Raw genomic sequence first — 27,745 nt, 5'->3', positions numbered from 1 at the left:
GGCGAGTCCCCCGCAAGGTAAAACCTCCCCGAAAAAAAAAAAAAAAAAGAAAAGAAAAAAAAAGAAAAAGAAAAGGGAGACAGAAATAGGTATTTTTGACAGGGTCTTACAGTATTGTGATTTTCCTGCCCGAGTCTCCCCATTAGCTAGGATTAAAGGTGCACACAAACACATCTGGCATTTTCATTTAGGCCAGGGAACAAAACCCAGGCTTCCCATGCAGCTTGAAACTCTCGAAGTGGTGTGGATCATGGTGGTTGGGCCTAAACATAACTGCTATATACACTGCAAAACAAACAAACAAAATTGTGTGACTTTCTTTACTGTAATATTTGCTTTATTGCAATGGTATGGAACCAAACCCACAGTATCTCTAAGGTACTCCTACAGTTGGAAACTTCAGTATCCTACAATGAATATGGCTAGAACATCTAGACAGAACATAAATAAGGAAATAAAGGGTCAAACAAACTACACCACCTAGACCTATCCTATAGAAGCCAGTTTATATAAGCATATATAGACTTTAAGAGACATATATAGAAAAATAGGATAAACAATTTTCTCAAGTACACATGGGACATTCTGCAGAATAGAACATATATTAGGCTATAAAACAGTCTCAATAAGTTTTTTTTTCCAGTTTTAACAAAGAATTTTATTTGCTGATCCCCAAAAAGCAAAATTCAGAAAACAGCAAACCACCACAGAATAAGTCTATAATAAAATATTTTCGAGCATCCTCTCCTGTCTTCACAAGGCATGCCCTTTCATGTACACATAGTCAGAGAACAGAAGGACATGTGGAAGTGCTCTGTGTGAAAGGCACATGGCACCAGCCTGGAGATCCCATTGCACCACATTTGTAAACTGAATTCTTCTAGCTCTCCCTGACTCTCCCAGCCCCGGCTCTGGGTTTCTGGCCCAACTAATATTGGGGTCAGCCTCCTGTCTATATGGGCACGTTCCAAAGTTTAAATGCATTTTTTGACTCTTGGCCAAAATTTAGAAGATGCTGTGAATATCATTTTGAACTTGTGTAAATACATGAAAAAGAAAGAAAGGAAGAAAAAAAAAAAAAAAGGCACATGGCACTTGCACTGTTCATATCTTCTGGTATACCTCCTGCCAGACAAAGAAAGCCTTTTCTGCAGCCTTCCCGTTTTGACAGACATTTTCTATGAATTCTTTATAGCAAAATATTTAAATATCTCTCCCATTGCTCTTCCCACTTTAGATATCTAGAAAAGTAGAGAATTAAAAAGATTGTTCTTCCAGCTGCGATCAAAACACTGAATACTAAAGAACATCTGGGTTACTCTGGGTGATATGCTTAGGTATTTACAGAAGAATCTGAATCTCAAATTCTGTTCCTTTCCAAAATGGGTAACAGAGGGGGAATTTGATTAGGATAGCTAAAAAAATTGATAGTTATTTTAGAATGGACTGAAGCTTTTTTGACTATCAACAGAGACTACCTCATTGGTCACAACCTGCAGAGATCCAACAAGACAGGAGTCTCAAATATAAAATGTATTTCAGAAAGAGCCAGAAGAGACTGCTGAGAGATATAAACAGAGCAGGATGCTGGTGATGGCCCAGAGTCAAGAATCCCAAAAAACTTTCAGTGTCATTTTCATTTAATAAGTCCATAGCACAGGACCTTAGGATCGTGGCTATGATCATTCCAGAAGTTTTTACAAAACTGCTGCAGGAAGACATGAATGGTGGCAGGTGTCCCCTAGCTCACTGTGCTGAGAGAGCTGTTCCAGCACCACCAGCTCCTCGCAGAGCCTCACGGAGGTATTTCTTGCCAGATGGGAACTCTTTGGTGAAGACTCCTTTAAGGAAAAATTGTTTGGCTTCCTCTTCAGGGATGGCTGGAAGGACTATTACATTGTCACCACCACCCTTTCAGTTGACTGGGGTGGCTACCCACTTTTCTGCCGTCAGTTGGAGAGAGATGACTACTCTGAGAATCTTGTCAAAATTCCTGCCATTGGTGGCTGGATAGAGAATAGACAGCTTCAACTTCTTATCAGGGCCAAAAATGAACACTACTGGAGTTGTCACAGGCATGCATTTTTCATCCTTCTCTGCTGAGTCCTGCATGCCCAACAGGATGGCCAGGTCCTGATTCTTGTCATCGATATAAAAGGTAAATTTTCTTTGGGTTCAACACAATTGTAAGCATTGATATCCTTGCTCCAGTGCTCAAGATGGTCTTCAGCACTGTCTATTGAAAGTACAATCAACTTAACATTTGTCTTGGCAAGTTCTGGTGTCAGCTTTGTGGCTCTGCCAAGCACCATGGTGCACACAGGTGAAAAGTCTCAAGGGTGGGAGAAGAGAATGCCCCATGAGTCTCCCAGAAAGTTATGGAAACAGATGCGGCCAATGGTGATATTGGCCTCAAAGTTGCACACCCTCCTCCCTGAGAAGAAGTCCTCCGGGCATGGTGGCAGCAGTGATGGACGAGGATGCAGAAGCACAGCTGTGGCAGCCCCAACCGGCTGGTTCTAGCAACCAGTCTCAATATTTTAAAATACTGAAATCACACAAAGTATATTATCTGACCATAATGGAATCCAGCTAGAAATCAACAATAGAAGGAAAACGAAAACTTACAAATATGAGATATTAAAAAACATTCAATGAATTATGATATATATGTTTGCTTATTTGTTTCTTTCTTTGTCCATGGTTCCATGATTTTTTTTTTCTTTGTCCCGGGTTCCTGAATCTCCCCAAAGAAAGTCGTAGAATTGGTTGTAAAGAAGTTAGGACCCTCACTGAGTCCCAAAGAATGCTGCACAGAAGGACCAACAAGAACCTGGGCAGACTTTGCCGGATTTCCCTACTCCATCAATTACCATTAGATCACATGTTTATTTGTCCAATCACATTTATCCACAGTTGTCCATGCTTCAATTACACGAAGCAATGAATTTTTCATAACAACACACAAAAAAAAGACAGAGTTCAGAGAATTTCTAGATAGTGAAACATGTGGAGGTTCGTGGAGTGTGAAATCTCTATAGAGAGCATGGACATTCCATGCTTCTTTTCACATGCCTTCCTCTATGCCTTTCTTCATCTGTAGTTTTTGTAATATGCTTTATAACAAACTGGTAAATATAGCTATTTCCTTGAATTTTGTGAGCTGCTTCTAGCAAATTCATCAAACCTGAGAAGGAGCTCAGAGGAATCCTGATTTAGTCAATTGTTCAGAAGCATGGGTAAAGCAATCTGGGACTTACTATTTGTATCTGAAGTAATAAGGCAATAGTTTTGTGGAACTGAGGCCTCAACTTGTGGAATCTGATACAATCTCTAGGTAGATTAGCATTAAGATTGAATTAGATAGAGGATGTCCAACTGGTATCTACTGCAGAATTTACTGCTTGGCTACTGGTAAGTAGAAATTTTCACACACATTTTGGAATTAGAGAAATGATCTGATTGTGAGTGTATAGTAGAAGAAATGACTCTTTTTTTCTTGAGGTTTTTGCCTTAGGGCGCATGTGCCTCCAGGGGAGATAGAGAGAGTGAGAGAGAGAGACAAAGAGAGACAGTAAGAGGGAAAGTGAGAAATCACCCCCTAGGGGGATGGCCATATTCTAATTCCTTCTCCTCCATTCTCTTCCCAGGATCTTAGGCATGCATGCACATGCACCTGGTGTAATTTTGAAACCACCAGGTCCAGGACTTGAACCACAGTCAGCCATGTGGGAGTCCAGTGACTTAACGATTACATTATCTGATGGTCCTAAGTGTTTTTTCCTAAATCAATTGGTCAAAGGAGAAATCACAAGAGAAGTTAGAAAATACTTAAATGTGAATGAAAATAAGAACACAATGTAACAGAAATTACAGAATACAAAAGCAGAGGTTATAAGGCACATTTAAGGATATAAAAGCAAGGGTCAGAGGGAAAGTTCAAAGCAGTAAACTTTTTTTTTTTTGGAGAGATTTTTGTTATAGGGCACATGTGCTTGCCAGAAAGACAGAGAGAGACAGAGAGGAAGAAAGCGACACCCCCTAGCGGGGATGGCCACGCCACAATCCCTTCTCCTCCAGTCTCCTCTCAGGATCTTGGGCACGCACACGCACCCAGTGTGAGTTTAAGCCACTGGGTCTCAAACCGTGGTTGACTACATGGGAGTTCAGCGACATAGCCATTAGACTAACTGCTGGTCCCATCATTTACTTTTTTTTTTTTTTAAAGAAAGCTCTCAATTCAATAAACCTAACTTCATATCTTTTTTTTTCCTTTTTTTTGGGGGGGTGGGGGGGAGAGGTTTTTGCTATAGGGTGCGTGCACTCTCCAGACAGACAGAGAGAGACAGACAGAAAGTGAGAAATCACCCCCCAGAGGGGATGGTCACGCCGCAATCCCTTCTCCTCCATTCTCCTCTCAGGATCCTGGGCACGCACGCACACGCGTCCGGTGTGAGTTTTAAGCCACCGGGTCTGGGACGTAAACTGCGGTCGACCACATGGGAGTCCAGTGACATAGCCATTACACTAACTGCTGGTCCCATTTTTTTCCTTTTTTTTTTTTTTTTTTTGTTTTGCATAGCTTAATAAATTTAGGGAAAAGGCAAAACTAAACTAAACCCAAAGCTAGCAGATCACAAAAACAAATATAGAGCTCAAATGAACAAAACAGGGATTTTAAAAAACAGGGAAATCAACAGTTGGTTCTGAACCAGTCCCATAGTGCAGTGGTTAAGTGCTATGCATATGGAGCCAGATCCCACATGCCAACCATGGTTCAAATCCCAGCACCAGAAGCTTGAAAAACACACCAGGTGAATATATGCTCAATGCCTAGGATTCTGACAAGAAGGAAGAACAGAGGAAAAGTTTTGTGGTGTTACCAAAACCCATTGGGTCAGGGGGAGTGAGGGGTCCCTTTTTCTCTCTCTCTGGCACACACACATGCACCCTTTAATTAAAAATTAGCTAGACTAACTGAGTAAAATAGAAGACACAAATAACTATAATGAGATATGAAAATTGGACATAACTATTGACCTTACCAAAATGAAAAGACTGGGCCAGTCAAGTGGTACTGTGGTTAAAGTTGTTGGATCCGACATGGCTAGGTGTGCAGTTCAAATCCCAAAGCCAATAGCTTAAAAAACATGGTGGGATAGGTGTGCATGCATACCCAAAACTCCAAGAGTAAAATGTAAAAGAGAAGGAACTGTAAGGTGGCTATTCACCCTGGGGGATAGATTTCTCACTCCTCACCCCACCCCTTGTCTGTCTCTCTCTGATGAACACATGTGTCCTATAGCAAAAAATAATAAAATAAAAAGAAATAAAAGAGAATGCCCCCAAATTAGATAGCCTAAATGAACTAGATGAATTCCTGAAACATACAAGTTACCAAAACTGACTCAAGAGGAAATAGAAAATCTAAATACATATAACAAGTAAAGAGATTAAATAATTAAAACTTTTCAACAGGGACCAGCAGTTAGCGTAATGGCTATGTCACTGGACTCCCATGTAGTCGACCGCGGTTCGCATCCCGGACCCGGTGGCTTAAAACTCACGCTGGGTGCGTGTGCGTGGGTGCCCAAGATCCCGAGAGGATAATGGAGGAGAAGGGACTGCGGCGTGGCCATTCCCCCTGGGGGGTGATTTCTCGCTTTCTGTCTCTATGTCTCTGTCTGTCTGGCGAGCGCAAGCGCCCTATAGCAAAAACCTCTCCAAAAAAAAAAAAAAAGATTGTAGTCAATGATGAAAGACTAACACTTTTGTCCTAAGATCAAGAACAAGGCAAGGATTCTCACTTTCACCAGTGCTAGTCCACACTGTATTTAAATCTATAGCCAGAACAATTAGTAAAGAAACATAAATAAATAAAAGACAAACAAATTGGAAAGAAGAAACTATTCCTTTTTCCAAATGACATGATTCTCTATCCCCAAAACAACAACAAATCAAAAAGAAAGCACAGAGCTAGCAAATGAATCCAAGAAACATTTCAGGTGTGAGATAAATAACTATTAAAAAAAAAAAAAGATTAACACCCCAAAACCTATTGTGGCTCAGCTGTGATTGCACAGACAGTGGAGCATCACTGCACAATACTGGTGCCATTTGGGAAGGGCCTGGGTTTGGTCCCCTGATCAATCTGAACATGCCAGCACACCCATGGATGTGTTCATGGTCCTGGCTGGCTGGAAGGCTGAGGAAAGGCTTTCAGCATGGCAAGACTCTATGAGAGGTGAGGGTCTTGTCCCTCTCTCTCTCTCCTCCACATGTGTACATGCATGCACACACACACACACTAACACACTGGATTAATAAATACAAATTTTATTTAAAATATAAATTTTATTCCTATATAAGCAATCTGAAAAAGAAATTAAGAAAATAATTTGACTTATATTGATAATAGCATCCAAAAGACAAAAAACACTTCACAATAAATTTAACCAAGAAGGGACCAGCAGATGGCATAATGGTTATGCTGTTAGACTTTCACATAATCAACCACAGTTTGAGTCCCAGACCTGGCAGGTTAAAACTTAAACTAAAAATAATTAAAACTAAAAGAATTTTAACCAAGAAGTTGAAATATATGTGCACTAAATATTACAAAACACTGCTGGGGCCAACTCAATGGCATAGTTGTTCAAAACAGATCCCACACGGCCAATCATTGTTCAAATCTTGGCCCCTGGCAACTTGAAAAACATGCCAGGCACATGTGCATATACGCCCCGAACCCCAAGTTGGAGAAATGAAGGAGTAGGTACTGCAGCACGACCATACCCCATTGGGTGGCTTTTTCTGTCTACCTCTTTCTCTGTCTCTTTCTGACAAGCATGCATACTCTAACAATTAAAGCAAAACAAAACAAAAGCTAGAAAAAAATTGCTGAAAGAAATGGAAGAGGAATAAATAAATGAAAAGACATCCTGCATCATAGATTAGAAGGCTTAATAGGGTTAAAATAGCAATACAATCTGAAGTAATAAACAAATTTGATTCTAGTCAATATCTGAATGACCATTTTCCAAAAATGGAAAAACCAATTCTCAAACTCATTTGGCATTATAAAGGGCTCCAAATAGCCAAACAATTTTGAAAAAAAAAAAAGGAAAGCTCATACTTTCTGTTTCCAAACTTACCCTAAAGCTCTAGTGGGACCAGCAGATGGCATAATGGTGACATCACTGGATTCCCTCGTAGTCCACCACAGTTTAAACCCAGGACCTGGCAGCTAAAAACTCATGCTGTGCGCATATACATGCATGCCCAAAATCCCAAAAGGAAAATGGAGGAAAAGAGACTGCCATGTAGTCATCACCCTGGCGGGGAAGGGGATGATTTCTCACTTTCTGTCTCTTTGTCTCTCTCGGTCTCTCTGGTGAACACACAGGCCCTATAGCACAAGTCTCTCACACACACACACACACAAAAAAAAACTCTAGTAATCAAAAAGTAATCAAAACAGTGTGATACTGGCCTAAAGATAAATCTGTAGATCAAAGGAATAAAACTGAGATTTCCATAAATAGGTCCACACATTTATGGCCAATTCATACTCAACAACTAAAAAGAATTCAATGGAGAAAATCTATATGATATTGTTCATGAAAACTGACCATTCAATAGAGGAAAAAAACAGTTTCTTCAACAAATGATATGGGACAACTGGATATCCACATGCAGAAGAATGAAGTTGGATCCCTGTCTTACAGAAAAACTTAGTTCAAAATGGATCAAAAACCTAAATGCAAGGGCAAAACTATAAAGCTTTTAGAAGAAAGCATAGGAGTAAATTTTCAGTTCTTTTGACAATGGAATCTTAGATACACCACTGAAAGCATGAGCACAGAAGGAATAAATAGATAAATTTGACTTTACCAAATGAAAAATGTATACATAAAGGCTACTTATTAAGTGAAAAAACAATGTAAAGATCGGGAGAAAATATTTGCAAGTTATATATCTAACAAGCATATTGTCCAGTATACACATAAATAACTCTCAGAACTTAGTAACAAACACAGCAACAACTCAACTTAAAAATGAGCAAAAGACTTGAATAAACATTTGTCTGAGGAATATTATACAAATGGTAAACAGGCACATTAAAAAATCCTCAGCATCAGTGTGTCCAGCTGTGTTCAGGAACCAAAGCAACTGAATCTCTGCTCTAAACCCCATCTTCCAGACCCCAAAAAACTCAGAAGCCATTTCAATCGGAGGTGTGTCCTGCCATGTTCTGGTACCAAGGCAACTGAATTTCTGCTCTAAATCCCATCCTCAATAAGCTCCGACAGGGTCATAGAAATCCCCAACTCTTACTGAACCTGCTGCCTAAAGGAAGAAACTCCTCTCTATAAATCTGAACTCAGTATCTCTTTCTGTGGATACCATATTGCAAAACACAGTAGAGGAGAGAAATTGTCTCAGAAGTACCTTACAGTAAAGGGAAGCACATGATCTTACAGTTGCAGAAACCTTCTCTAAGCAATTAGCCAAAAGTGAATACATCACCAAATGATTAAAATTCAGAAAGAGAGACTGCTGAGTGAGCAACAGGAAGAAGCATGGAGCTGCAGAGAGCACGGCTTATCTCCTCCCACACATCTCTGAACCCTCAGATGAAACCCCAGCCCAGCTCAGGTGCACCTATTCCCTAGAAACTGCGAGGCCTTTGTAATATCCAGTTCCAAAGTCAAAAGCAACAGGGAAACAGAACTGCAGAGAGATAGCAGATCATCTCCTCCCACACACCTCTGAACACTTAAAATTAAATCAAAGAAATTAGGAAGAAACATATAATCCATCAGATGACCAGAAACCACTGCAGAGGCACAAGAAATACAAGAAACCAAGAAAATACCTCTCCCCCAGAGGAAAAGAACCCTTCATCACCCACAGATAGAACAATAGAACTTGTGGAAATGTCCAAAAAAGAATTCAGAATATTCATAGTGAAAAAACTAAAAAAGATGCAAGAGATAAGAAACAATGAACTCCAGAAGGTGCAAGAGAATAGAGATGAGTTCCAGTAGGTGAGGAAGTTCTTTCACAATTTGAAAGAAAAAATACGCCCATAAAAAAGAATAAGAATAAATGGAGAGATGAAGGCTGGATGTAATACAAGAAATCAAAACCTCCCTCAAAAGTATTAAAAGCAGATTAGACCACACAGAAAATTGAATCTCAGATGTTGAAGACAAAACCTCTGACCCAGAAAAAAAAATCACCAAAAAGACTGAAAAAATAATCCAAAAATATGATCATAATATAGGAGAAATACTAGATACCATTAAGTGCCCAAACATCCATATAATCAGTATTTCAAAAGGTAAAGAAACTAGTAAGGGCATTGATAACATATTCCATGAAATCCTGGAGGAAAACTTTCCAAACCTAGAGAGACCTTCAAATATCCAGACCCAAGAAACACATAGGACCCCACGAAGAATCAACCCAAGATCTCCAAGGCACACCATAGCCAGATTGGCCAAATCCACAAGCAGAGACAATATACTAAAATTGGCAAAAGACAAACATCAGGTCACTTCCAAAGGTTATCCCAACAGCCTAACATCAGACCTCTCATCAGAAACAACGTGAGCAAAGAAAGAATGGGAAATTAAATTCAAAGTGTTAAATGAAAAACAATGTCAACCAAGAATACTATACCTGGCAAAATTACCCTTCATATGATAAGAAAAGATAAAAACACTCTCAGATAAACAAAACCTGAAAGAATTTACCAACACCAGACCAGCTCTTGAAGAAGTTCTGAAGGAAGTGCTTTGCCAGAAAAACTAGACATACAGACAGAAATAACCAAGAAAATGCTAGGGACAAGTCCCAAAATGTCAATAATAACATTGCATGTTAACTTCCAGGATTTAACGGAAAGATGGGACTGCAGTAACAATGGAAATTCAACAGATGAGAGATTAATTATATGAAACTGTTCATTAATAGAATTTTATGACTTTTGACTAAAACATTACTGATATTTTTACTATGCTTTGTTTTCCAGATTTAAAGATTGTGCTTTCTTTTGAGCTGCTGAGAGGTTCAGCGATTTATTAAAATTTTTTTGTCTTTTTTTTTTAATTGAAACATAAACTTTTCTTCCTTCCTGGCCCCTCTGGAATTGGAAAATATTGGGAGTATTCTTATTTTGTGGCAGAAGGATTATTTGCATAAGTTCAATAGTATCTGTTGCCTTGCATAAGAAATTGGAGATACTCGTTACTGCTAGGGCTTTGACTGGACTGTTATATCTGAAGATATGACCAGAAAACTATGGAACTAAGATCTTAAGAAAGCCAACAGAAGCTCTTGGAAAGATTGCCTGGCACCATAAACAGTTCTGCCTGGCAGAGAGGATTAGAGAAGCCATATGAAAGAATTCATACCATAAAATAACCTGAACTTTTCCAGCCCAGCATTGTAACCAGTAGAGATTGCAAAGGAGCAGCTACAACCAGAGGATTACCTTGGGGAAGACTTTGAAGGAAGAAAAAGAGATGGATCTTTGCTAGCAAATGGTATACCACAGAATACTTGGTAGGCAGAACTGAGTTGGGAAGGTTCATGTGTGAATTGTGTGCTGGGTGTTTGCTTCTTAACAGTTTGAGTAGTTGACGTGTAAATATTTTCTCAAAAATATTTAATACCACATTGTCTCTGTTGTTATAGAATCACAAACAAAATGATAACAAATATTTTGAAAGTTCTCTTAAAATTCGGTTTTTGGAAATTTTTTAGGTTTATTAACTGTCAAGAACTATAGCATATGAGCAAATTTTTTTTTGATATGTAAAGTAAAAGTTTGTGGGAAATCATAAATAAATAAAAAGAAATCATTTGGGAAGTATGAAGTGAAACTAGTAACATACTATTTCACACCTACTAGGTCAGCTATAATACAAATCATCATCATCTTCGTCGTCATCATCATCAAAAAATAACAAATGTTGGCAAGGATATGAAGAAATTGGAACTCTCACATATTGCTAGTGGGAACACAAAATGGTGTAGCCACTGTTGAAACACTTTGGTGGTTCTTTAAAATGTTAAACATAATTACCATGTGACCAGTAATTCCACACCTAGATGTATACCCAAAATAATTGAAAACAATAACTCAAATAGGTACTTATACACAAATATTCATAGCATCATTGTTCTCATTACCCATAGGGTGAAACAGTCCAAGTGTCCATGCATAGATACAATTTAGTATATACATATAATGAAATATTACATATATGTGTACACATACAGAAATACACATACACAGGGCCAGCAGGTGATGTGGTGGTTAAGGGTACTGGACTCCCTGCATGGCTGATCACGGTTCGAGTCCCAGACCTGGTGACTTTCTTTCTCATTTTCTCTCTTGCTCTTGCTCTGTCCCTCTCTGGTCAAATTAAAAAATAAATAAAGTTAAATAATCCTTAAAAAAAAAAAAGAAGAAATACACATACACATATAGAAATAGAGAAAGCAGGTCCAGTCTATGGCCTGCTGGTTAAGATGGCTGGATCCAATATGGTCAATCAAGAAGTTTGAGTTCCAGACTCTGTGGTTTTAAAAAGTACACCAGGTTGGCAACCAAAAGATGGTGTAATGGTTATGTCACTAGACTCCCATATAGCCAACCATGGTTTGAGTCCCAACCACAGTTTGAGTCCCAGCCCTGGTGGCTTAAACCTTAGAATGGGCATGTGTGGGTGGGTGCCCAAGATCCCAAGAGGAGAATGGAGAAGGGGTTGGGGCATGGCCATCCTCCGGGGTGGTGGTTTCTGACTTTCCCTCTCTCTGTCTGTGTCTTGCTCTGTCACTGTCTCTCTGGCACACTCTATAGAAAAATCTCTAAAAAGAAAAACAAAAAGTATACCAGATGTGTGTGTGCTCCAAATCCCAAAAGATGGGAGAAATGGAGGACAAAGGATTGCAACATGAAAGATTCCCCATGAGGGTTTCTTTCTGTCTCTTCCACTCTCTCTCTGCATCTCTCTCTGAAGAACACATGTGCCCTCTGACAAACTAAAAAAAAAAAAAAAATAGAATAGAAGAAGCACTCTCTCGTGACCTCATTTCCAAGACGACAAAGAAAAGAAGGAACAACAGTTGTGCCAGAAAGGGCCACAGTCATGTGCAGCCTACTGGCTGCATGAAGTGCACCCAATGCATGCCCAAGGCCAAGGCTATTAAGAAGTTCATCCTGGCGTAATGGGTACATCACTGGACTGATCGCGGTTCAAGATCCGGACCCAGTGATTTGAAACTCATGCCAGGCGTGTGTGTGTGTGTGTGTGTGTGTGTGTGTGTGCCCAAAATCCTAAGAGGAGGATGAAAGAGAAGGGACTGCAGCATGGTCATCCCCCCGGGAGGGGAATTCTCACTTTCTGTCTTTCTGTCTCTCCGGCAAATGCACATGCCCTATAGCAAAAATCTCTCTAAAAAAGAAAAAGAAGGAGTTTGTCATCTGAAACATAGTAGAGGCCACAGTCATCAGGGACTTCTCCAAAGAAGGTGACTTTCATGCCTATGTGCCCCCCAAGCTGTATGTGAAGCTACATTACTGTGTGAGTTGCGCCATTCATAGCAAGGTAGACGGAACCAATCTCCTGAAGCTTAGAAGAACTGAACACCCCCCACCTTGATTTAGAGCTACGGGTGCAGCCCCCTCACCCTCCACCAAAGCCCATGTAAGGAGCTGAGTTTTTAAGGACTGAAGAACTGTTCTCTGGAAAAAAAAAAAAAATTAAATACAAATTGTAAAAAAAAAAAAATAGTAAAAGAATGGCAATCTGGCAAAATGTTAGCAATACGTGAATCTAGGTAAACAATGTGTGGATGTTCATTGAATGATTTCAAATTTTCTGATAGGTCATTTTTCAATATTAAATGTTGGGAAACGCTTGCTTAAGTAATAACTTAGTTTCAAAATGTAGATGCAAAAATTGATAAAAACTCCAAGGAGAAATTAATAATCAACCATCAAAATGAGACTTTTTTTTTTTTTTTGGAGAGGTTTTTGTGACAGGATGCATGTGCTTGCCAGAGAGACAGAGAGAGACAGAGAGACAGAAAGCAAGAAATCAACCGCCAGGGGGGATGGCCACGTCACAATCCGTTCTCCTCCATTCTCCTCTCAGGATCTTGGGCATGCACGCACAAGCGCCTGGTGTGAGTTTAAACCACCAGGCCCGGTATTCAAACCGCTGTCGACTACATGGAAGTCCAGCAACAAAGCCATTATGCTAACTGTTGGTCCCAAAATGAGACATTTTAATGAGCTGTTAGTAATAAATAAACAAAGCAGATTTAAAAATATTTGAACAGTGTGATTTAATAGACACGCATAGAACACTGCACCCAACAACTGCAAAAACTGCAACCATTTCAATACATATGGATTATTTGTGGCAATTGATCATATGTTGGGAGATAAAGCAAGTCTCCAAAAATTTTGATGACCAGTAACATATAGAGCATCTCATGACTACAATTCTAGTCATAATAAATAAGAAAAAATATATTCAGAAAGTTCTATACTTGAAAATTTCAAAATACCCTTCTAAATTATTCACAGAATAAAGAAAAGTATGATAGAAGTTAGAAATTAAATTATAACAAACATAGTACATATTGAAACTTGTAAAACTAAGAGTAAATATATAGCCAAATTTTAGAGAAAATATGGAAAGTAAATGAATCAACTTTACACATTAGAAAAAGAGTAACAGCATATTAAGTAGGTACTAAAGATACGGTGGGGCCATCATCCCTGGGGGGTGATTTTGTACTTTCTGTCTGTCTCTCCGGCAAGCATGCACACCCTATAACAAAAATCCCTTAAAAAAGGGAGAGAGAAAGAAAAAAAAAAAAGTTATCCAAGATTTGAGCCCAAGCTGTCTAATTCCAGAGTTAGAATTCTTTCACTGTCTACCGAGCTTTAGCAGTCAAACTGATTTCACTGTAAGTAAGGTGATACCCAGTGTTAGGGTTTGGATAACAGTTTGTATCCCCAAAAGTTTATGTTTTAGAATTTAGCCCTAGTGGGAGGTGATTTGATCATAGAGTCACTAGCCTCATGCATGAATTAATGTTGTCTCACGAGAGTTCCAGCTCTCCTTGAGAAGAGGTTAATTTTTGTGACAATGAGCTATTTTACAAAAAAAAAAGAAAGCTGCCTGTAGCTCGCTCGCTCGTTCTCTCTCTCTCTCTCTAAGTGCACCTGTCATCTTCTCTGCTCCCACTGGCCATGTTGCGGGCTTTACAGGCTGGTCTTATGCCTTGGGACTTTGCAGGCATCGAACTATGGGTCAAATAAAGTTCTCTTTCTTTACAGATCACTTAATTTCAGTTATCTCTGTCACAACACAATAATGAACTAAGACAACCAACTAAAAGAAATACAAACAAAAATTCTGTCATTAATTTTTTTTAATTCCAGATAACCATTCAACAGCATGAGGCTTTGTTTGGCTTTTCTGTGACTTGCATCATTTTCCTTCAGAATCAGATAGCTACACAGCTCCAAGTATTACCTTCTTAGAGCTATCATCACATTAAATATCCAAAGACAGGTGAAAATGGGCAGAATTTCTCCTCATACATCTGTTTATTTTTATTGGGGTGAAAAATCTTCCCAAAAGCTCTAATAAGATCTACCTTAATGTCTCATTGGTCAGAAAAAGATCACCTGTCAACCCTTAAACCAAACACCTAGGTATAGGATTACTACTGTAGTCAATCAGGGCTCACTGCCTGTACTGTGCATACTGTCCCTACTCAGGGTGTCACTCAATATCTAAAAAAACGGCAAGTCTGTTAGCAAGGGAAAAAGGAAAATTACTGTGAAAGTGACAACCAATACAACCCAACAGTCATTTTAGATTTTATGTAGATACCATGAAATAGTTGAGTGATACCATGTTGAAAGACATTTAAGTGGTAGTAGCTTTTTAATATTTTTTAACTTCTTTCAAGATAAATTCCAAGAAGAATTTTTATAACAAAGCAAATGTTTATGACTTTTAAAAATATGTATTACCCAACTGCAATCCAAAATGTTTACAGATGCATACTCTCACCAACATAGCATAAGAGCACCCATTTCTTCATATTCTCGAAAATGTTAATTAGCTTTACCATTGTTTGAAATATTTGAAAATAAAGTAAAAAATGTATAATTAACCCTTTTCTTTGGAGAGATTTTTGCTATAGGGCATGTGCACTTGCCACAGAGATGGAGAGACAGGAAGCAAGAAATCAACCATTGGGGGAATGGCCATGCTGCATTCCCTTCTTTCTGCTCTATTCTCCTTTTGGGATTTTGGGCATGCACACCACCTGGCATGAGTTTCAAGCCACTGGGTCCAGGATTCAAACCACAATTGACCATGTGGGATTCCAGTGCCTTAAACTCTACATCACATGCTGGCTGTTAATTATCTTCTTTTAAGACTTTGTTTGTAAGTTACAAGGCTAAAGGTTGTTTACTGACAAAAAATTAACATTGAGAATAGGTGTATAAAATAAAAAATTAACATCTTATCCCCTATACTCCAATTTTCATTCCCAAAGGTAATCACTGTTAATAATTTTCTAATTCCACAAGTACAAAGACTTTGTCTTTGTTGTTCTTTTCTGGATCCCTAGGTAATAACCCAGTTTCTGGCATATACTGCATTTAATAAATGTTTGTTTGTAAAATTAGCATCATTGTTTGCATTATTTTCTAAAATTTGACCTTCTTACTCAACTGTAAATATCTTTCCTTGCAAAAATCTGTTTCATTTTAAAAATATATGAATACTAGGGACCAGCAGGAGGTGTGGTGGTTAGGGCGCTGGACACTCCCACATGGCCAAGCATGGTTCGAGTCCCGGAGCTGGTGGCTTGCTTTCTCACTTTCCCTCTCTCTTTCTCTCTGTGTCTCTCTCTGGTCAAATTAAAATAAAATGAATGAATAAATAAAATAAAATAAATAATTTAAAAAATATATGAATAGTATTTGCACTATACAGATGTAACAATACTTATTACACTGTAAGATTATTCCAATTTTTTACTATTGCAAGCATCACTCACATGAATATCCTTGGAAGTATATCTTTGCTTTTTAGCTCAAATATTTCTAAGAGATAATGTGTCATTACCAAGGTCAAAAATTGTGCCAAATAGCTTTCCAAAAGATTGCACCAATTTGCATTCTCCTCAATATGTGTTTTCCTACTCCCTAGCCAACATTTCATATCATAAATATTTTAACCTTTTGCTACACAGATATATATAAAATATTACACACTTCTTTTACAATTATTTATTTTTATTATTATTTTTAACTTGCTATAGTCATCAGAGACAGAGAGAGGGAAAGTGAGAAAGCAAGCTGTAAGGTCCAAGACTCAAAATGTAGTTGCCCATGTGAGTCCAGTACCTTAACCACCAGTCCCAGACCTGACGGTTTGAAAATCACACCAGGCACATGTGCAAGCGTGCCCAAGATCCTGAGAAGAGAATAGAGAAAGAGAGATTGTGGTATGGCCATTCCCACTGGGAATGATTTCTTACCTTCTCTCTCACTGGGTCTGTTTCTCAAGCAAGCACAAGCACCCTAAGGCAAAACTCTCTCTCTCTCAAAAAAAAAAAAAAACCCTTAAGAAAATTATTTTAAAAATTGCATTTATGGGAACCAGCAGTTAGCGTAATGGCTATGTCGCTGGACTCCCACGTAGTCGACCGCGGTTCGCATCGACCCGGTGGCTTAAAACTCACGCCGGGCACGTGTGCGTGCATGCCCAAGATCCCGAGAGGAGAATGGAGGAGAAGGGATTGCGGAGTGACCATCCTCTCTGGGGGGTGATTTCTCGCTTTCTGTCTCTATGTCTCTCTCTGTCTGTCTGGCGAGTGCACGCGCCCTATAGTGAAAAATCTCTCCAAAAAAAAAAAATTGCATTTATTTCTTTATGAGAGAGATTTTTGCTATAGTGCACATGTGCTTGCCAGAGAAATGGTGAGAAACAGACAGAAAGCAAGAAAGCAGCTGCGACCATCCAGGGGATGGTCACACCGTAATCCATTCACCTCCATTCTCCCTTCAAGATTTTGGGCACTCATGCACATGTGCCCAGTATAAGTTTCGAGCCACCAAATCTGGGACTCAAACTGCAGTCGGCCATGTGAGAGTTCAGCAGCATAACTGCTATATCATCTGCTGGTTCCCCCAAAATAATTTTATTATTTGAGTTTTAGGCATAATCACTTGGGCAGTAATTTAATAGTTTTTACAGTCATTGGCCATTTATATTTCACGTGTAAATTTCCTCTTTACATCTATTATCTACTTTCCCATTACATTTTCTGTCCTTTTTAAAATTTATCTTAAGAAACTGTTGATATGTTACAGGTGCCTTTTGTCTATTATATACTTTGAAATATTTTCTCTTGTTTTTTTTTTTCTGTAATATTGTTTGTGATCTCTTTACCATACACAAATTTTAAATTCAAATCTGTCTTTTTTGGTAGAGTACCAGGTGACTTAGACACTGTAGCTTTACATACTATTTTGCTACTTGGTATGGCGAGCCCCCTCCTCAAAACTATTTCCAAAAATGTCTTTGCTTTTAAAATTTCCAATTTAAACACTAATTTTCTCTTAAAATAGATCCTCTTTTTTAGTTCAAAATTTTGTAACTGCACTACCATATCACATCACCCAATTCAAACACCTTTAAGTCATCTTTGATTCTTCTCTCCAGGAATCTATCTATCTATCTACGATTTCTCAAACCTTTCCCCTCGTCATTGTTTCCACAGTCATTGCCTTATTTCAGGCCTCATCACTAAATTATTGCAGTACCCTCCTGAGAGATCTACCAGTCTCCAGTTTCATCCTGCTCCAATCCGCTTACTACGCTGTGATCAGAAGTACTTTTCTAAATACAAAATCTGATCATGTGACATTTCATGTTTAACATTCTTTGAGGTAAAATTTGGACCTTTTAATTTGCCACGGCAATGTCTACCTATCACTTTGGTCTCTTCCCTGCTCTTTTTTTTTTTTATTTCTTGCTGATTTTCTTCTTCTTCCTTCTGACTCTTTCTTCTTGCCTAGAAACCTTTCCTTTTCTTTCTCATCTAGTCATCTCTTACTTCCCTAAAAACTCAGCTTAAGATTTATTTTCCGCAGAAACATTCATCTGTTGTCCCATAGCATCTAGTGCATCTCTCTATCATCACACCTATTACGTCATTCTGTATATGAATATCTGTTTTAACTTTACTCATAACAATGCTAAACAACTTGAATATACAGGAATAATAAAGTTAGTAAATAAATTATAGTTTATTAATTTATTGGAATGCTAAATACCAACAAAAAATAACTACTGATACACAAACAACAAGGATAAATCTTATAGATATATGTTGGGTAGAGAAATACAGGCACAAAAGAGTATATAATGTACCATCCCACAAATCAAATTGGAAAAAACTAAAATCACAAGGTATTAGGGTAGGGCACACTAGCAGGTCATGCCTCTGAAGTGAAGAATAATTCACTATAGATTGAGCACTGCTTCAGCATGCCTAACAAATCTTTTTTTTTCTTTTAGCTTTTTAAAGAATTATTTTATTCTACTTTATTTATTATTATTGTTTAATTTGACCAGATGAAAAGAGAAAGAGGGAAAGTGAGAAAGCAAGTCACTAGGTCTGGGACTCAAACCAAAGGAGTCCAGTGCCCTCAACCACCATGCCACCTGCTGGCCCTGCCCAATAAATCTTAAAAACAAGATGGGGGACCAGCAGATGGCATAATTTTGGACTCCTACGTGGTCGACCTAAGTTTGAGTCCCAGAGCCAGCGGCTTAAAACTCATGCTGGGTGTGTGTGCATGCATGCCCAAAATCCCCAAAGGAGAATGAAGGAGAGGGGATTGTGGCGTGGCCATCCACCCTGGGGGGTTATTTCTCACTGTTTCTGTCTCTCTCTGTCTCTTTGGCAAGCACATGTGCCTTGTAGGAAAAAACTCTCTAAAAAGAAAAAAAGAAAAAAAAGATGAGGATTGAACTATTTCAATATAGAAATGTAACTATGTCACAGGACAAAACTCAAGAATATTTAGAGAAATACAAAAATATCCAGCAACTAATGAGGTAAAATCATAATGTCCTAAATCAAATAAAAAATTTCTAGACATACAAAACAGTATAGAAAATGGTAAAGAAACAGGAACTAGCAGTTGGTGTAATGGCTATGTTGCTAGACTCCCATGTAGTCAACCGTGGTTCAAGTCCTGAACCTGGTGGCTTAAGCTCACGCTGGGCGCATGTGTATGCCTGCCCAAGATCCTGAGAGAAGAATGGTGGAGAAGGGATTGCAACAGGGCCATCCCCCCAGGGGGTGATTTCTTGCTTTCTGTCTCTCTGTCTCCCTCTTTCTGGCAAGCACACGCAACCGATAGCAAAAACCTCTCAAAACAAATAAAGAAAATGGTAAAGAAACAACAAAAATGATCTTAAGGAAAAAAAATAATAATCAATTGAAACCAATACAGAATTGATAGAAATGAAAGAATTAGTAACAGACATTAAAATAGCTATTAGAACAGTATACTGCATTTTTGAAAAGTAAAGACACAAATGATATTTTAAAATATCCAACTAAAACATTTAGAGATGAAAAATACAATGGCTAAAGTTAAAAGTGCACTAGATGACATTATCAAATTTGATGTTGTAGAATAAAAGATTAATGAATTTGGGAAACCAGCAGTTAGCGTAATGGCTATGTCACTGGACTCCCACATAGTCGACCACGGTTCGCGTCCCGGACCCAGTGGCTTAAAATTCATGCCGGGTGCATGTGCGTGCATGCCCAAGATCCCGTGAGGAGAATGGAGGAGAAGGGATTGCAGCATGACCATCACCCGGAGGGTGATTTCTCACTTTCTGTCTCTTTCTGTCTGTCTGGCGAGCGCACACGCCCTATAGCGAAAAACTCTCCAAAAAAAAAAAATTAATGAATTTGAAGATTTAACCATAGAAATAGCAAAATAAAACATAGAGAAAAGACAATTTTTTAAATGAGCAGTGCATAAGTGATGCACAAAGTAATTCCAAAAGCCTAATATACAAGTATTAGAGTCTTCAAAAGAGAACAGAGTGTGACCATAAGTATTTGAAGAAATAAAAGTCTAAACATTTTCATACTTGATTAAAATGATAAACCCATATATCCAAGATTCTTAACCAATTCCAAACATAAAAAAAGAGAGAAAAACTACACAAAAGCATGTCCTAATAAAATTACTCAAAACCAGCAATAAAGAGAAAATGTAAAAAGTAGCTAGAGGAAAAACAGATTATGTACAAAGAAACATAGATTAGAATAACAAGAGTTTTTTTTATCAGACACAAGGAAACAGAAAAAATGGTAAAGCAATGTTGTTAATGTACTGAAAGAAAAAATTGTCGATCTAAAATTCTATACCTAACAAATAACATCTTTAAAGAAAAGGTAAAATAAAAACTTTCAAACATGCAAAAACTTAAATATTCTCATGAATAGGGCTCCACTACAAGAAATGTTGAAGGGAATCTTTAAGGCAGAGGAAAATTATAATGGGGAAAATATGGATTTACACAAAGGAATACAGAACAGTGAAAATCAATTCTCTGGATAAATACATAAGGATTTTTTATTTACATATATTTAAAAGATAATCACTTAAAAATAATAGCAATTTATTATGGATATTCTAACATATATAAAAGAAAAATGTGGCAAAACCATTATTATAGTAAGGCTATTACATTATACGTGAGGTAGTATAATATCACTTAAAGGAAGTGAAAATATGTATTATGAATCATACAACAACCATTAACAAAATAAGAAGTAAATGGTCTTCTGAAAATAAATAAATGGTCTTCTGAAACTGTAAAACCACTAGAAAAAAACATTGGGGAAAAGTTCCACAACACTGCTTGAGGCAGTTTTTTGGATATGACACGAAAGCATAGGTAAAAAGAAAAAACAGACAAATGGGAGTGTCAAACAAAAATGCTTTTATACAGCAAAAAGAAACAATCGACAGAGTGAAGAGACAACCCTACAGAATGGGAGAATGTATCTGCAAACTGTACATCTGATAAGTACTTAATATCACAAAAAATAAAAAATACAAACAATTAAATAGAAAAATAAATACATAAGTCTGGCTAAATATGGGCAAAGGATCTCAACAGTCATTTCTCAAAAGAAGACATACAAATGGCCAACAGGTATATGAAAAATGTTCAACCCACTAATCATCAGAGAAATACAAATTAATCCACCTAAGATGGTGCCAGCAGATGGTGTGGTAGTTAAGGCACTGAGCTCCCACATGACTGACCGTGGTTTGAGTCCTAGACCCAGTGGCTAGCTTTCTCACTTTCTCTCTCTCTGGTCAGCACACAGGCCCTATAGTAAAACTTTAAAATATAATAATAATAAATAAAATAAATAATTTTAAAACATACACACACACATGAACAAGATGGCCCAGCCTACAGTCTTTACCATACTGGACTGCAGTACTGAAAGCTACATGGCCAACCAAGTTTTAAATCTTCAGCCTGATCAATTTTAAATACTCCACTCATGCACACAAGTCCCCAAGGTCCTGACAAACTCAAGGGCTAGAGGAAGGGGATCTCAGTGTGACAAGATCCTATCAAGGGTGCTTTTCTCTGTGTACATGTCTCTCTCACTCTTGCATTCACATGCATGTACTCTCTATCATGAATAAAATTTTTAAAACACAATAAACTATGATGTCACACCTATTACAGTCGCTATTACCAACAAACAAACAAAAGATGAAAAATAACAAGTGCAGAAAAAGATGTGGAGAAAAGGGACCCCTATACACTGTCAGTACAAAGTAAATTAGTACAGTCATGGAAAACAGCATGGAGGTGTCTCCAAAAATTAAAAATAGAACCGTATAACCCAGCTATACCACTTCTGTGTAAATATATATCCAAATGAAATGAAATCAGTATGTCAAAGAAATACTGTAGCATTATGTTCACTGGAGCATTATTCACAATAGCCAAGACAAGGAATCAATCTAAATGTTCATCAATGATAAAGAAAATGTGGTATATATACATAATAAATTATTATTCAGCCTTTAAAAAAAAAAGAAAGAATTTACAAAAACATGGATGAACTAAGAGAACATTAAGCTAAGAGAAATAAGCCAGGGACAGGGACCAGCAGTTAACATAACGGCTATGTCGCTGGACTCCCATGAAGTTTACCGAGGTTCGAGTCCCAGACCCGGTGGCTTAAACTCATGCCAGGTGCGTGTGCGTGCGTGCCCAAGATCCCGAGAGGAAAATGGAGGAGAAATTGCGGTGTGGCCTCCCCCCGGGAGGTGATTTCTCGCTTTGTATCTCTCTGTCTGTCTCTTTCTGGCGAGCGCACGCACCCAGTAAGAAAAAAACCTTCTCCAAAAAAAAAAAAAAGAAAGAAGCCAGGCACAGAAGGAATATTACCACATGATCTGATTTACATGTGGAATCTAAAAAGCTGAACACACAGAAACAGAGAAAACAATGGTGGTTACCAAGGGTGGGAGTGGGGGGTTATGGGTGCAATCCGGAAGATGTTTGTGAAAGGATATGCCATTTCATTTAGTAGGAATAGGTTTAAGAGATCTATTGTACATCATGATAGTTAATGACAATATATTGTATACTTGTAAACTGCGAAGGAAGTAGGTTTTAAGTATTCTTCCCATGGAAAAAGGAAATGTGAGGGCTGGCAGGTGGCATGGTGTTTAAAGGCACTAGACTCCCACATGAGTGACTCTAGTTTGGGTCCTGGACCTGGCAGCTTGCTCTCTCTCTCTCTCTCTCTCTCTGTGTGTGTGTGTGTGTGTGTGTGTGTGTGTGTGTGTGGTTCTGGTCAAATTAAAAATAACAATAATAATAAATAAAATAACAGAAATAATTCTTTTTTTTTTTTTAATTGGAGAGATTTTTGCTGTAGGGCATGTGCACTCGCCAGAAAGACAGAGACAGAAAGCAAGAAATCACCGCCCCAGGGGGGACTGCCACACCACAACCCCTTCTCCTCCTTTTTCCTCTTGGGATCTTGAGCTCACATACACACACGCCCGACTTGAGTCTTAAGCCACCGGGTTCGGGACTCGAACCACGGTCAACTACATGGGAGTCCAGTGACATAGCCATTACACTAACTGCTGGTCCCCAGAAATAATTCTTAAAAAAAGAAATGTGAGGTATGTATATGTTAATATGCTGGGGTTAGTTAGTCTTTCTATAAAATATACATGTTTCTTTTTTCTTTTTTTTTTCTTTTTTTTTTTTTAACTTATGAGAGATTTTTGCTATAAGGCAAAGACAGAAAGCAAGAAATCTCCAGGGGGTATGGTCATGCCACAATCCCATCTCCTCCATTCTCCCCTTGGGATCTTGGGCACTCACGCACACACGTGAGTTTTAAGCTACCAGGTTTGGGACTCAAATCACAGTCGACTACATAGGAGCCCAGCAAAATAAACATTACACCATCTGCTTCTTCCATGTATACATATTTTAAAACATTATGATGTATACTGTAAGTATATACAATTTTTATTTGTCAATTAAAAGTCAACAAAAAATGTCCTAGCCACAGTGGCATAGATTCTGGATAGTGAAGTGAAACAGGAAGCCCAGGTTCAAATCCCAGGTCAATCTGAACATGCTAGGTATGCCAGTCAGTGGCCATGATCTGAGAGGTACTGTCTGAGAGGCTGGGGGATGATCACAGCATAACATGACCCTGTCAAGAATAACTGTCTCTCTTTTTCTAAAAAAAACATTAAAAATAAATACATTTTTTTAAAAATCAAAATGGCCTGAACACATCAAGTGAAAAAGCAGAAATTAAGACCAGCAGATGGTGCAACAGTTACATCTCTAGACTCCCACGTAGTTGATCATAGTTGGAGTCCTGGACCTTGTAGCTTAAAACACATGCTGATGGGGACAGCAGGTGGCATGGTGATTAAGGCACAGGACACTCCCACATGGCTGACCACAATTCGAGCCCCAGACCTGGTGGCTTGCTTTCTCACTTTCCTTCTCTATCTCTTTTGTCTCTCTGTGGTCAAATTAAATGAATGAATAAATAAAATTAAATAAATAATTCTTAAAAAAAAAAAACCTGACACCAAGTGCACGTGCATGCATGCCCAAAATCCCAAGAGAAGAATGGAGGAAAACGAACTGTGTCATGGCCATACCCCCAGGTGGTGATTTATTCTTTTCTGTCTCTCTGTCTGTCTGGTGAGCACACACACCTTATATCAAAAATTTCTCTCTAGGGACCAGCAGATGGCATAATGGTTATGTCACTGGAGGCCCACGTAGTTGACCACGTTTCGAATCCTGGATCTGGGCTTAAACTCACACCAGGCACATGTGTATACATGCCCAAGACCCCGAAAGGAGAATGGAGGAGAAGGGACTACAATGTAGCCATCCCCCTGGGGAATAATTTCTCACTTTTTCTCTCTGTTTATTTTTTCAGCAAGTGCACATACCTATAGCAAACATATCTCTCTTTAAAAAACAAAACAAAACAAAACAAACAAACAAAAACAAAAACCTCTCTAACAAAAAAGTAGAAATTATCAGGTTGGTTAGGGCCAACAGGTGGTGTGTTGATTGATTAAGGCACTGGACTCCCATATGGCTTATGTCAGTTTAGTTCCAGACCTGGCAACTTGCTTTCTCACTTTCCTTCTCTCTGGTCAAATTTTAAAATAAAAATAATAAATAAAATAAATAACTCTAGAAAAAAAGAAATTATTAATTGGATAAAAAGCCAGACAATTATATATTGTCTATAAGTGTATAATGCAAATACAAAAATACCAATAAAGTATTTCAACAAAAACAAATGTACTTTTTCTTTTAAATAATTATTTTTATTCAATCTCATTTATTATTATTTTTTATTTTTTTAGAGAGAGACATTTTTGCTATAGGGCATATGTGCTCACCAGAGAGACAGAAAGCAAGAAATCATCCCCTGGGAGGTGATTCCTTTTTCTCTATTCTCCTCTTGGGATTTTAGGCATACACACAGATACACCAGGTGTGAGTTAAGCCACTGGGTCTGGGCCTCGAGCCACAGTCAACTACATGGGAACCCAACGATTTTTAGAGAGAGACATTTTTGCTATAGGGCATATGTGCTCACCAGAGAGACAGAAAGCAAGAAATCATCCCCTGGGAGGTGATTCCTTTTTCTCTATTCTCCTCTTGGGATTTTAGGCATACACACAGATACACCAGGTGTGAGTTAAGCCACTGGGTCTGGGCCTCGAACCACAGTCAACTACATGGGAACCCAACGACGTAACCATTATGACAACTGCTGGTCCCTATCATTGTTTTTAATTTGACCAGAGAGAGAGAGAAAGTGAGAAAGCAAGCCAGCAGGTCTGGGACTCAAAACCATGGTCAGTCATGTGGGAGTCCAGCACCTTTAACCACCATGCCACCTGCCAGCACCAAAACAAAGGTACTTTAAATACAAAAATACTAAGTTAAAAAATGGGAAAATACCATGTTAACATTAATAAAATAAATAAATGATAGTATTAATAACCAACAAAGTAGATGTTAGAGCAAAGAACTTTACCAGGATTTTAAAAGGACTTTTTTTTTTTTTTTTTTGAGAGGTTTTCGCTATAGGGCACGTGCGCTCGCCAGACAGACTGAAAGAGACAGAGAGACAGAAAGCGAGAAATCACCCCCCAGGGGGGATGGCCACGCCGCAATCCCTTCTCCTCCATTCTCCTCTCGGGATCTTGGGCACGTACGCACACGCGCCCGGCGTGAGGTTTAAGCCACTGGGTCCCGGACGCAAACCGCGGTCGACTACGTGGGAGTCCAGCGACATAGTCATTACGCTAACTGCTGGTTCCCAAAGGACATTTCATAATGATAGAGAGGTCAATTTATTCAGAAGATATGACCATCTAAAAAATCGTTCACCCAGTAAGAAAGCTTCAAAATACACAAAACAAATAGAATTAGGAAAAGTAATAAAAAAGTCTCATTTCAATATTGAATTAATTCTACTTATTGAAAGTAAAAGATTTCAATAGCCTTCTCTCAATTATTAATAGAACAAGTTAGCAGAAAATCAGTAATAATATAACAGGTTTTACAAACACTATCAACCAAGCTTACTTAATTGACCTATATAGACATGTGCACTCAACAACTACAAAATACACATTGCTTTCACGTTCATGGGGAATAATAACCAAGATAAACAATGTCCTGTGCCATAAAACAAGTCACAATAAATGTAAGAGGATTCAAGTCATACAAAGTATGTTCTTGGACTACAGAGAAGTTAGAAATGAATAAAAGAAAGGTCTCTGGGAAATGCACAAGTACACTAAATAAACAAAACAAAGGAAATAATAAAGATTAGAGCAGAAATCAAAGAACTAAAAAAAATTTTTTAAAACACACAAAAAAATAGACAAAAAAGAGAGAGGATACAAATGACCAATGTCAAGAGTAAGAGAGATGACATCAACACAGGTTCTGCAGACATTAAAAGTATAAGGGAGAATATTCTGAACAGTTTTAAGCCAATAAATCCAACAATTGAGATGAAATAGACAATGCCATAAAAGACACGAAGTCCATTCAAGATTAAATAAATAATCTAGGGGCTGGCAGCTGGCATGGTGCTGGAATTCCACATGGCCACCATGGTTCAAGTTCCAGAACTAGAAGTTTGCTTTCTCAGTTTCTCTCTCTTTCTCCCTCATCAAATTAAATAATAATAATAATTAATAAAATTAAGTAAGTCTTAAAAATAAATAATCTGAATATATGTGTATATGTTAAAAAAACTGAATTTTTAAATAAAAAAAACTTCCCACAAAGAAAACTTCTTTTTTTGGAGAGGTTTTTTGCTATAGGGCATGTGCGCTCGCCAGACAGACAGAGACAGAGAGAAAGAAAGCAAGAAATCACCTCCCAGAGGGGATGGCCACGCCACAATCTCTTCTCCTTTCTCCTCTCGGGATCTTGGGCACGCAGGCACACGCATCCAGCGTGAGTTTAAGCCACTGGTCCAAGACTCGATCCGCAGTCGACTACATGGAAGTCCAGTGACACAGCCATTACGCTAACTACTGGTCCCACACAAAGAAAACTCTTGCTCTACATGACTTTATTGGTGAAGCCTACCAAACATTTAAGGAAGAAATAATTCTAATTCTATACAAATTCTTTTAAAGAATTAAAGAAGAAATACTTTTCAATTAATTCTGTAAGTTCCACATTACCCTGATAGCAGAATCAGAAAGAGACATGATGAATAAAGAAATCACAAACTGATATTTTTCATAAGTACAGAGAAAATGCTAAATAAAATTTAGCAAATTGAATCTAATACTACATTAAAAAGATAAAACATCATTGTCCCAGGAATTTAAAATTGTTTTCCATTAGAAAATCAATCAACATAATTCACCATATTAATACAAACTTAAAAAGGAAATAATACAAAAATCCTACATCTAGCTTCACACTTAAAGAACAGGAGTCCAGCAGGTGGCTTCATGGCTAACGCACTGGACTCCCACATAGCCAACTGTGTGGGAATTCTGGACCTGGTG

General features: G+C 38.1%; 2 pseudogenes; one reads left to right on the top strand and one right to left on the bottom strand.

Moving 5' to 3' along the window:
* Positions 1–1,746: 1,746 nt before the first annotated feature.
* Positions 1,747–2,457, bottom strand: LOC102495509 (peroxiredoxin-6-like; annotated as a pseudogene).
* A 913-nt stretch (positions 2,458–3,370) lies between these two features.
* Positions 3,371–27,745, top strand: part of LOC114004977 (E3 ubiquitin-protein ligase RNF114 pseudogene) — a 26,510-nt pseudogene continuing 2,135 nt past the window's right edge.

The sequence above is a fragment of the Tupaia chinensis genome, unplaced genomic scaffold, assembly GCF_000334495.1.
Source record: "Tupaia chinensis unplaced genomic scaffold, TupChi_1.0 Scaffold000063_1, whole genome shotgun sequence".
Taxonomy (NCBI): Eukaryota; Metazoa; Chordata; class Mammalia; order Scandentia; family Tupaiidae; genus Tupaia; species Tupaia belangeri.
This window is presented reverse-complemented; position numbering and strand designations above follow the sequence as displayed.